At 33.3% G+C, this 13282-nt stretch overlaps 2 pseudogenes; one reads left to right on the forward strand and one right to left on the reverse strand.

Annotated features, from left to right (window-relative positions):
* Nucleotides 1-84: 84 nt before the first annotated feature.
* Nucleotides 85-6667, forward strand: LOC120190164 (annotated as a pseudogene).
* Nucleotides 6668-7960: 1293 nt separating this feature from the next.
* Nucleotides 7961-11586, reverse strand: LOC120190191 (annotated as a pseudogene).
* Between the last annotated feature and the right edge of the window lie 1696 nt (nucleotides 11587-13282).

Here is a 13282-nt window from a genome sequence, read left to right on the forward strand (position 1 = left end):
GTCTGACCGACTGTCTTGGACTTTGTTTTCGAGATCTGCGGAGGGCATTGGAGGATAACAAAGGGAGAGATTGGTGGGTCCATAATGGCACATCTTTTGGTGGTGTTGTTGGAAGAATACAGGATTTCTTGTTCTTGCAAAAGGTTAACAAGTTTCTTTGTTCATGTGTTATATCTTTTTCCAGTTATTTCATTTCACCACCTTCTAGTTATGAACAGAGATTGCATCATAACTATTAAGTATTAACTAGAGCTGTTCAGCGTTGTCTCCGGTTTAATCTGAATATTATTTGATTTGCTCCTAATTATTTTACTTTTTAAAATTTAATCAATTTTTTTTTGTAAATATAAGTCAATATACTACTTTTATTTGAAAAATATCCGTATTTCTCCTTATTTTTATTTTTATTTTTATTTATTGATTTGACAGTTAAAATATTTTTGAATCCTTATATTTATAATTTTTATAAATTATATAATATAAAATTAAATTTTAGATAGTACAGGGACCACTAATATATTAAAATCTACTAATCATTAATTTTATAACGTATATTAATAAAAAGATAGGTGGATTTATTGGTTAATTAATTTGGATAAGATAATACATAAGTCTTAAGGGTGATCCCTTTATCCGGCATGATTCATTTATAATATCATGATTTTAATCATTCACATGGAAAATACAATTAATTTAATTGATATGCTATAAATAAGTTAGTTGTATCATATGTCCTCAGAGTATGATTCTTATTTAAAAATCGTCACTAATATTATTATATTTTTAATTTTATTTTGGTCACTCGTCGTTAAAAAATTAATGATGATGTTGACATATCATCATAAGGTAATGTCACATCATCATTAAAAAAATTAAAAATGTAACGTTAGCAGTTCTAGTAATTTTTTAACCACATGTGACCAAAATAAAATAAAAGCATAACATTAATGATGATTTTAAAAAATAATTAAATGACCAAAACAGAATCAAAGTGATAGTTGAGTGACTATATACATAGTTTATCTTATCACAACATTATAAAAAATGTATGAATTTGACTATGATACAACTTTAGATTTTTTATATCCATTTTTTAAAGGAATGTTAGTGATAAAATTATTATTTATTGTTTAATTTTAAAGGAAGTATAAGGATTTTAGGTTAGGCTTGTTATGTTTGGAGAATTTTTTTTTTTTTTTGGAACACTAGATTTACGTGTCTAAAGTTCTTTATACTTCACCCTCTCCGTTCTCCACCCACCATCATCTCCTCCCCACCCCCCAATCCAACTCTCAAAACTCCCACCATCCGTTCCCGCCTTAGCCGGATATGCCAACAAGGCCAACCCCAGCTCGGACGCCAAATCTGCGACACAATTCCCCAACCAACAACAGTTCTTTGGAACACCATCATCATTGGTTACATTTGCAAAAATATGCCCCATGAGGCCCTTTTATTCTATTCCCACATGAAGAATACCTTATCTCTCACCAAATGCGACTCTTATACTTACTCCTCTGCCCTCAAAGCTTGTGCTCTGTTGCAGAACTTTCGCATAGGTAAAGCCGTTCATTGTCATTTCATTCGGGGTTTAACCTACTCTAGTAGGATCGTCTATAATGCTTTGTTGAACTTTTATGCTACTTGTTTGAGTTCTATGGACAATAAGGAAATGGGTGATTATAGTAAAGGCTTTTATTATTTGGAAAATGATTTGGTGTGTAAAGTATTTAATATGATGCGTAAGAGAGATGTGGTCGCTTGGAATACTATGATTTTGTGATATATAAAGACAGAGATATTTGGAAGCAGAAACAGGGATAAAACAAAGTGCAGTTATTTTTGTTAACGTTTTCCCTGCTATATCTGGTTTAGAGGACTGTAATAATGCCGAAGTTCTGTATGGGATGCTTCTCAATTTGGGTGGTGAATGTGTTGATGATCCTTTTGTTGTTAGTTCGTCAATTTCCATGTTTGCAGAGCTTGGTTGCCTTGATTTTGCTAGGAAAATCTTTGACAATTGCTTGCAGAGAAATATAGAGATTTGGAACACTATGATTGGAGGGTATATTCAAAATAATTGTCAGGTTGAAGGATTTAAGCTTTTTTTTCAAGCTATGGAATCAGAAACTGGATTTGATGATGTCACTTATCTCTCAGCAGTAATTGCTGTTTCACAGTTGCAGCGATTCGATTTAACACAGAAACTACATGCCTTTATAATTAAGAATGTAAACAAATTGTCAGTTATTGTGGCCAATGCAATACTTGTTATTTATTCCCGGTGTGGTTCAATTCACACATCATTTGAAGTTTTTGATAAGATGACTGAAAGAGATGTCATATCTTGGAATACAATGGTATCTGCTTTTGCACAGAACGGGTTGGATGATGAAGGGTTGTTGCTTGTATATGAGATGCAAAAGCAAGGGTTCTTAGTTGATCATGTGACTGTAACTGCCATGCTTTCAGCGGCATCAAATCTTAGAAACCTGGAAATTGGAAAACAGACCCATGCTTATCTTCTTAGGCATGGCATTCAATTTCAGGGGATGGATAGTTATATTATAGACATGTATGCTAAATCTGGTTTGATTAGGAATTCACAACTACTTTTTGGAAAAAAGCAATTCTAGCAACAGAGATCAAGCCACATGGAATGCTATGATTGCTGGTCTTGCACACAATGGGCTTATTGAAGAAGCTATTGTTGTCTTTAGTCAAATGCTTCAACAAAATGTAATGCCCAATGCTGTGACATTGGCATCAATTCTCCCAGCATGTAGTCTGATGGGGAATATAGATTTAGGTAAGCAACTTCATGGATTTTCCATTCGGAATTTGTTGGACGCATGTCTTTGTGGGAACAGCTTTAGTTGACATGTATTCCAAATCTGGTGCCCACAGACTTGCTGAAAATATGTTTTCTAGTATCCCCAAGAAAAATTCTGCCACATACACCACAATAATATGGGGTTATGGTCAACATGGGATGGGTGAGAAAGCTCTCTCTTTGTTTCACTCAATGCAAGCTTCTAACATTAAGCCTGATGCCATTACCTATGTTGCAGTCTTATCGGCTTGTGGCTATGCTGGGTTGGTTGATGAGGGCCTTCATATATTTAATTCAATGGAGATAGAGTTTAACATCAGACCCTCTGTGGAACATTATTGTTGTGTTGCTGACATGCTAGGGAAGGATGGGAGGGTGGAGGAAGCCTATGAGTTTGTTGAGCAATTAGGTGAAAAGGGTAATTCCTTGGAGATTTGGGGATCACTTCTAGCAACTTGCAGGCTTCACCAAAAATCTGACCTGGGTGAAGTTGTGGCCAAGAGGCTGCTTCAAATGGATACAGGAAACAATACAACAGGATATCATGTTTTGCTCTCAAATATTTATGCAGAGGTAGGAAACTGGGAAAATGTTGATAGAGTGAGAAAAGCAATGAATGGTATGAGGAAGGATTTTGGATGTCGTTGGATTGAGGTGGCTGGTTGTGTGAACTATTTTACTTCAAAAGATCAAGAACACCCCCAATCTGATAAGTTATATGAACTGTTAGGAGGACAGCGCAAAGAGAGGAAAAGATATTGATTACTACAAATCTTTTCAGAGTTCTTGTCTACTTGGGATTTCTGAATTTTATTGCTGAATAGGAACATAACTTGTGGACACTGATGAAACCTCGAGATGAAAAATGGGAGATGAACATGTTCTATCTCTAGATTACACATTGTGGGATTCTCTATCCTGTTTAAAAATGTGATGCTTTATTGATTCGGGCTAAGATGTCTGGAGCAAGGTAGTAGGGGCTTGTTCACGGAGGTTGCCATCTGGTCGAATCATGGTATGTAGCTTGTGCATTGGAGAGCAAGTTGGTTTATATTTAAACTGGTTGAATCATGAAAGGAGCCTCATGTTCATTGTTCAGGTTTGTAACAGGCAAAACTTCTCTTTCCTTAAGATACCACCATTATAAGAACAACCTGATATACCGACTAGATGGGGTGTCTGATAAAGAAGTTTCCATATATACTTTTGTAACACCCTTAACTCATATCCAACCCGAATACAAGTCTGAAGTGTCACATTGACTTTTCAAACTTTGACTCTTATAGAAAATCCCGGGAATTTTTAAAACTTTCATTAAAACGAAATACTTTAATTTACATAAGACCATAAAATACAAAATCGATCAGAGTATTCGTAATTAACACTTATTACATGCCAACACTCTATACATAACCAAGTACATACTTTGTCAATTACTTCTGATCTGATCTCTTAGTAGTATTGTTGTCCGTGCTACTTTTATTTCCACTTTTCCTGATTCTTGGTACCTACGTGTAAATCACTTACATGCTAAGTCATAGACTTAGTGAGGCAATAAATGAATATGCAACAATAAACTTATGAATGTTCATACTTACAATTGGATTATGACATTTCAATATGCATGTATCTATCGCACGATAACATATAATGCACATACGAAACTTACCTTCTTGTATCACTTTCACTGTAAATCGGTATTTCAATTGCATAGCCCATGTATATTATTGAGAATAGAGGTATGTGAGTACATTGAGGTTGTGCACTAATGCTGTCATCACAGCTCGTATCAATTCCCTCATGGGGCACCAAACCTTAGTTCAGTATTCGTCCCGTAAGACTATTATCTATGTCCTGTAGGACCCCTACATCCCGAAGGATTACATCTCGAAGGACTATTATACCCTCGACTCTTGGCATGCCAATTACACCTATAGTTCTCATATCGTATACTATGGGCATTATTGTTATATTTCATATGTTCATGTACTCATATCATTTCTCTTGTGATCATGTATCTCATATCACTTCATATCATGTTTTCATATCACATGTCATATCACATATTATATCACATGAACATATATGTCTTATGCATGTATCACAATAATTATCATATATGCATGTTCACCACTACTATATTATAAAAATGAACTTAGGGATTAGACTTATCACAAGTCTTATTCCATTATAATATACATATAGTATGTACTCACCTTAGCTTTTCTTTGATTCGATTATAATCCTTTGATCGTTCCGGAATAAGCTTACTTTTAGTATCTACATAATTGCACATGGATCTATATCAGTATTATAACTAATATATCCTAATGGTTCATTCTTTAGACTAAGAGAAAAGTAAATTTCATCTTTTAATGAAGGTATGCATCGATGCACTACTGATGCATCGGTGCATAAAAGGTATTCGATGTATTATTATTGCTGGGATGCATCGATGCACTCCTTATGCATCGATGCACCAATTGCATTCGAAGTTTCATTATTAATGGGATGCATCGATGCACTACTTATGCATCGATGCATGAATTGCATTCGATGTTTTTATTTTAAAAGAGTGCATCGATGCACTACCAATGCATCGATACACCTTCAAACAATTTCTGGGTTTTAACCTTGATGCATCGATGCATTATGAATGTGCATCGATGCACTCTGCCCAAAATCCTCTTTTTGAACCCGAAAATTCATTCATTTTGGATTAAATCCTTCATGTTTAATCCTCTTTTTCATTCTTAACTCTAGTACACATCCTTAAACCAATTTATACTCATTTATTTCATCTTAAACCTTCAAATCCTATCCTTCATATGTAATTCAAGAATTACATTAATAAATCAACATGTTTGAATTCCGCTTTTAACACTTCATATATCTTAACTAGATTGATGACAAGTCAAATATAACTTTCAATTCTAGTTATGAACTCTATTCCAAGATTTCATTTAAGAACTTCAAATCTTAAATCTCTCCTAACTCAATCATCCTTTGATGTTAAGATAACTTAAGCTTTCCTCAAGCTTAGTTATCATCCAATAATCAAAACCCAATATTAAATTTAACAAGAAACTCAATAATCAGAAATCTTACCTTTTCTTTGGTTCACACGCACAAGGAAGAAAGAAGAAGAAGAAGAGAACTCTGGAAGCCTTTGCTGTTCTCTCCTTTTCAACCCACTTGTACTCATATATATCCTTATCCCTTCTTTAATTAATTTTCCTTGCAAATGACTCTTTGGCCCTTCCATTCCTTCTTCCTTTCAATTAAATCCTACACAATCATTTACATATAAATCTTTATACTATTCATTCATTCTATTTTAATCACCAAAATCTAAAACTTTCCAATTTAGTCACTAACCCGGTATTGAGGATGTTACAACTTTCATGTACAATATATGAAACCTGTCAACATTGGTTCATAGTGGTTTAAACTAATTAAATATATAAGGATTTTTAGGGCTTATAGTTAGGATAGGATAAGGCTGTTGGGTGTGGAAGTTAAATTTTAAAGCCAAATTTGTGACATCAGAAAAACTAGTTATCATAGCACTTTATCAATAGACCCTTAAATTGTACTTCCAGGGTTTATTATTTCTACCATGTTCTCACAGTCCCGTCTTCAACATTTTCAGGTCGCAAGTTCCCAGCTTCAAATCAATACACGGACTACGCCTCTTCATTTTCAGAGTATGACCAAAGTCCTTAGATGATATTTCCACTGAGCAAGCCATGGTATTTTAGTTGTGTAAGTACATATTGTTTCGGGATTCACTAATTCTTCATTTCGTTTGTACAATTGCATTGGCTGTATGATAGTTGAATCATAGGATGGACTCTAAAGCACATGCATAACAGTTGAACAAGATATTCGGTTCTCTTAGACCATACATTAATGCATATAAAAACACTACTTGTGATGTATATCCATACTGAATTTTCTATCATTCTAATGTTATTTTCCCTCTGCTACAAGTTTATGCTTTCAAAATATGCTGACTCGGTCAAATAATTGACGTGGCAGACTTGACTTGACCTATTGTCGTGGACGACTTGACTTTGCCTAGACTTTTTTTGCATTGTATAGAGGATAAAATCTAGTTGAAGTTTTGCACCATACATTAATGTAGAGGAAAATGGCGACTTGCTGCATCTTAGTCCAACACGATTTTAGTTTGGGATAAAACATACGGTCCCTATATTTTGGCAACATACTTTTTTTTTTAGGTTTAATACAAAAATAAGTGTTCAAATAGTATTTAGGGTTAATTTTAGGTGTTTAAAAAAAATTCACTCAAAATAGATGCCTAAAGTTAATAAGTTTTTTAACGGTCGATACCGTATAGACACTTAAAACCCTAAACACCTATTTTAAGTGAAAAAATCCTTTAACACCTAAAGTTAAACATTTATTTTTGTATTAAGTCTTTCAAATTTTGGTTCTTAATTTTTTATTCACATTAATTATTTAAATTAACAAGTTATTTTTTAATCATTTTGATCCTATGTCAGTTATAATCATTCAAGTTAAAAACTAATATGAAATAGAAAACTTCTTAAATTAAAATTCTTTAGATTGAATTTGAGATCTAATATTGATTAAAAATTAAACAATATTTTTTTTTATCAATATATCATAATTTAATTGATAAAAATAAACAAGATATTAATCCTTAAAATAAAATTATCCATCATCATCTTTTCGTTGATTAAAAATGATCCTTTCATGAATTTACATAATTGGTGGTCTATGTAGTTTAACTTTTTCTAAACTATATGTGAAATAAAGCATTTTATTTTTAAAAAATCAACACATAATATCTAGCTTTTATCTAATATTATTATATTAACAAGATTAACAAAACAAAATAAATAATCCTCATAATAAAAACTTAGTTGTGTAGAACGATATAATTATATTCAATGTTTAATTTTTTATTAACAAACCAAATAAATACACACGCTTTCAATACTAAAAACCCATCAAAGCTTAAATTTTCATTTTCCAACTTATCGAAGAACACTTAAAATCAAATACATTAAAGATGAGCCTTTGAAGGAAATATATTAACCTCTGAATGAATACTAAATTCTAGATTTAACCCCAAAAGAGAAGAAGAAAAAAGAATCTTCTTACATATCCTATAGCTGTAATGAAAACTAGAACAAAACCTTCTATTGTACCAATTAAAAAAAGATAAAGAACCAGGCGGTTGGACATGGATAAACAACTAATGGAAGAGATACTTTTCTCACTCTCTGTCTGCCTCAATTATAGCTTATAGAATCCACATGACACATTGGACATCTACTATGTAGCACTTTACAGTACCCCATATGTAGTAAACAGGAACCTCCGAGTGTGGAGAAGCAAATTTATTTGTTTTCTTTTGCATTTTTCTCATCATAACATTCTTCATCATCGTAGTATTCTTCATCATCGTCGTAAAAATATTCTTCATCTTCATCACCCTTGCCATTTTGCAACAGATAAGTAGAATCCCTGGACTGCTGCCCCCTCAACCGCTCCTGGATTCTATCCCTGATTGCAGTGCCCTGAAAAGCACCCAAAGTTCTCAAGTGAGACAACATGATTGTTAATTACATTCCTGAAATTTTTATATGCATGCAATTGTCATTTCTATATGCATAGATTATTAGATTTGCTCACCATTCTGTGGCAACCTTCTTCAAACATCTCAAGAAATCCAGCAACCCAACGGTCAGCATTTTCCACCCACTCAATACGATGCATAGCTGCGATTTGTATCTGCAAGTATTGATGGGTAAGATTAGTGAACTACTAAATTACATTCAGATTATGATAAGGTTAGGGGCTTAGAAGTTTTAACCAACAGAAAAAGGATGTACAAAAGAAAAACATTCCAGATCCAAGCAACTAGAATGTCTTTGCAAGTACATAACATATACATATATACACAAAATAAAATAAAATGAATCTGATGCATAAATATAAACATTTATAAACGCAAAATAAACAAATATAAAGATGACTAACTATCACAAACTCATAAAACTGTAATATAATATTGTTGCTAGAAAAAGTTAATCTCACATTCCATAACTTTAGTGATCCTTTCTGCTGAGATCCAGGGGACAAAGGAGGAATTCAAAGTTCGATTCCCAAAACGAAATTCCCTTGTTCAAATATATTACTTATTTTGTGTGCTTATGAAACGCATTGACTTGAACAGAACATAACCATCTGCCACTATAAAGTATAAACCCATGGTATATTGCCAGACAAAAATACATGGAATAAAATGTAGACCAATTTGATCAAGCAATGAAAGTGAATGTACTTTAATCTACAGAACATAACCTGTATTAATGTCTTATACTTTAATCTTAAGGCAATTAATCTACTAATATAGTGGATGTTACATCTATGTTCTTCAACCAGACAGACAAGTCCGCCTTTTCCAGCAAGCATGATTTAGAATTTAGCAAACTAACTTTTAGATTTTCAACACTGCATTGGACCAACCTACCCAAGGCAACTGGATTCTAACAATTCTAAAGTTGGCTTAAACCTAGACACAGTTTCCCGAAGGTAAAAGATTTTTTGGATGTTTGTTACTACAAATGTAAGTGTGTGTGGGTTTATTTAATTAACTATTTACATATAAGGGCAGAGGCAGACTAGTTGGGAAGCACGAGGATGTGATGACGAGGGGGAGCGTTGTGCAGATGTTTACTGAAGAATTGCAGTGCTGTTCGAGTCAACATAAAATGCAAGGAGTGCACAAATGGATTTTAAAGCCAGAAGAAAATCCAAATGATGAATACTATCTTACTTGCCATGGGGGCACTTCAATCAATTCTGAAGTTTCAAGGAGAACATATTTAAAGATGGTATTGCTTTTACCACTGTGAATCAAATTGAATAAAACTCATGAAATCCTTCAAACAATTATCCGAATAAAAGAGACTGTTATATACAGCTCCTCCAAAATGTTTTTCTTGAATGAATTATGGAGTTTAGGCTTCATCATATGAACATATATTAGACATCCACAGAAACGAACTCTAGACGATAATATCAAAGTGAAGTTGACAAAACTAGAACCAATATAATTGTTTGCTACTAGATATGCAACAGAAGAGTGAAAGGTCATTAAACTAGATATCAAGGCATGACAGTGGGCATACCTTTTCACCCACTTTTTCTTGTTGCTCCTTTACTTTTTCACGCAGTATCTTCAATCTCATGTTCACTCTCAATCTCTTTTCCTGTTGAAATTAATGGAAATATCAATAGAGAAGCATTATTAGCAAAACCAAGAGATTCAATAAAGAGACCACACCTTTACAAAGCTGACTCCAAGCTCTTTCCTCGAATAACCTCAGTCAAGATTTCGCAATACATACTGGTTATAATCTTTAACAATTCTCATTATAATATCTGATGTAGAAATCCCTTCAGTTCGTTTTGTTTCCTTGAACTTCCCGGCAGCTTTCACCTGAGAAAAAGGGCTTGCTTAATATAACACAAAGTTCAAAAAGAGCACCAAAGTAATAAGTGCAAAAGGCCGCATCAATAAACTTATAAACTCATACACGTCATTTGCAGCTCCACTGGCATCCGCATAGCTGTAAAAGATTTTTGACAAAGTATAAAGACTACAAGAATAGCTAAATTTCAGGTATTTGTATATTTATGAGAAACTAGAGTTTAACAGGATCAAGGACTAGAAAGAAATAAGAAAATAGACAAACACGCAGTAATTTGCTATTTATACATTTATTTTCGAAACAGTGCGACATCCAACTAGAATACTTAGTCTCAAAGAAAGAATTGCCTATCCTTACGGAAGTGAATCATGAGCAACATAATCAATTTTGTGTTTATCAAGAAATTCTTGATCAATCACCCAGGGGGCATCAGGAATGACTTCATCAACCCACCTGTAAGAAATTAAGAACAAAATCCTGAAATGAAGCAGTTGATAGGAGTATAGTTTATTCACACATATTTATAAATTAAATATGAAATATCTCGTAAAAAAAATGAGACAACAACTTTTGCATTTGCTTTTTACTCTAAAAACATTAACTGACCCATGCAATATCTAAAAAAAATTACAATTTTAATTGTTAACTATTCGAATTTTCTATTGCTTTCTCATCCAAAAGCAAAGTTCAAGCAGCAAGGGCGACAGCCAAACTGTACCTCAAATGAGCAATAAGGTAGAATATGTTGAGGAGTAATAGAAAGAAGTAATACTTGCAGTGGCGAAAAGATTCATAGCGCTCTGCTTCGTTCATAACAGTTTTTCCCTTGTACTTGTGGGTTGTTTCATCATTGCAACATCCAACCAGCAAATACGTGTTGGGAAACCTAAAATTTCATAAAATTCATTCACTTTTATTATGGGAAAAATAAATTTAAGGAAGCAGTCACCTGTGAAATAAGATTCAGAATAACCTTAAATCAGAAAGGGAAATAAACCCAGAAAAAGTTATACAGATACAAAATGAAAAGAAATGAGCGATGAAAATTTTGAAAGAAACCCATTAATTAGCAGGAATTTCAAAAGATACACAGAAAAGTATTGAGATCAAACGTAGACTAAGCGAGAGAAAATGAGAGAGGGCAAGGAAAACGGACGATTTCTTGGCTTGTTCGAGGGAGCGAGCGTGGCCAAAGTGGAAGAGATCGCAGATCCCATCGGCTTAAACACGCATTGGCCGATCGGGGTTGTCGTTCTTCATGGTGGAGATTCTAGGATTTTTTTTAGGGGGGAAAACGGACAGTTTTAGTATTTATTATGCATCATTATAATATGAACTAATTTTTTTTTTCTTTTGCTTTTGTGTTCTGCAAAAGCTAAAGAAAGGGCCTTCAAACAGCCCCTTGGAGCTTCTAATGTATTATGTATCCATTCAAATGGGAGATTGTTTAGTTTTATTTTTGAGAAAATAACTTCAGTGATTGAAAATATTTTATAATATACGATTTTAATTAATTTTTTTTGGATTTACGAAAATAACCAACAAATTCGCAACGCGATCTCCAATTTCGCAACACAGTTTTCAAATTCGCAACGCGATCTCCAATTTCGCAACACAGTTTTCAAATTCGCAACGTGATTTCTAAATTCGCAACACGGAATTTAAAATTTGCAACTCGATTTTGAATTCGCAACGCGAATCTCTTTTTCGCAATACAAGTTTCCTTTTCGCAACACGAATTTTGTTTTCGCAACTCGATTTTTGAATTCGCAACACGAATTTTAATTTCGCAACAGCTTTTATTTTCGAAAAACAAATGTTTTGGGTATATAAACTACGCAGCAGCAGCAACAACTCATAACCTAAATCGCAACTCATTCTATCTTCATCTTTCACTCTCTCCGGCGACATCCGTTCCTATATCCAATGACATCCTTCCCCATCTATAATTTTTTTAACATAATTTTATTTCTATATAATTTTTCAATGATTTCTCTCCCAAATTATCAACTATCAACTTAATAAATGTATGTTTTTCTCTAAGTTAGTGATGATATCTAGTTTATAGCTCGTTTGTTTAGTAAATTAATTTACAATTTGTAGAATGAAATCATCTAATGTTTATCATGTTTGGATAGATTTGTGTTTTGGAGGTTCATGGGAGAATGTTAATGGTGTTTTACAATATATGTCTTTATGCATGAATCTTCAACTAAAACTGTCATTAAAAAGTTAACTTATGAAACTCTAATGTTACGTGTTTCAAAAAAATTGAATTTAGAGCCTCTAAGTGGATTTAGGCTATCTTATCAGAGAAAATATGAAATTTTTTTGTTAACCGACAATGAAGATGTTGAACGATTCATTGCTTACATTACTGTTTCGCAAGATGATGTTACATTGTATGCTGTTGAACCTAGAAGTAGTGAAGTTGGGTCAGTAGCGGGTAGTAATCAACTAAGTTCTTTAGCCCCAGTTTATGGTGCTCACAATGTATAACGTTGTTATCAACCTCAAAATTTAATGGTTCCACCACAATTTTATCACCAAGAAAATTTTGTTTCACCACATTTCTAATACCAAACACAATATCAAACACAATCTCAAAATCCACAACCTTTCCCTAATCCAAATCCCAATAAACTTTCAGCACCAAATTCTGGTTTTCGTATTGACGATTTAGACGATGATGAGCCAACAAAAAAAATGTGAGTACTAGTCAGTATTCAAAATTTGATCTTGGTCAATACCCAGACTTTTATCTTGGTCAATACTCGAATTTTGATGATGTTTCAGAAGAAGAAACATACTCTACGTGTAATGATTTTGATATTGGTCAATACCCGAATTTTGATGATGAAACAGCCGCTGCCGAGGAAGATGTTGTTGATGATAATGAGGAGGAAGTTACGGCTGTGAATGAACATGTTGAACATCCATTCTGTAATTCATATAA

This window comes from Hibiscus syriacus, unplaced genomic scaffold, assembly GCF_006381635.1.
Source record: "Hibiscus syriacus cultivar Baekdansim isolate YM2019G1 unplaced genomic scaffold, ASM638163v2 tig00116962_pilon, whole genome shotgun sequence".
NCBI classification, from domain to species: domain Eukaryota; kingdom Viridiplantae; phylum Streptophyta; class Magnoliopsida; order Malvales; family Malvaceae; genus Hibiscus; species Hibiscus syriacus.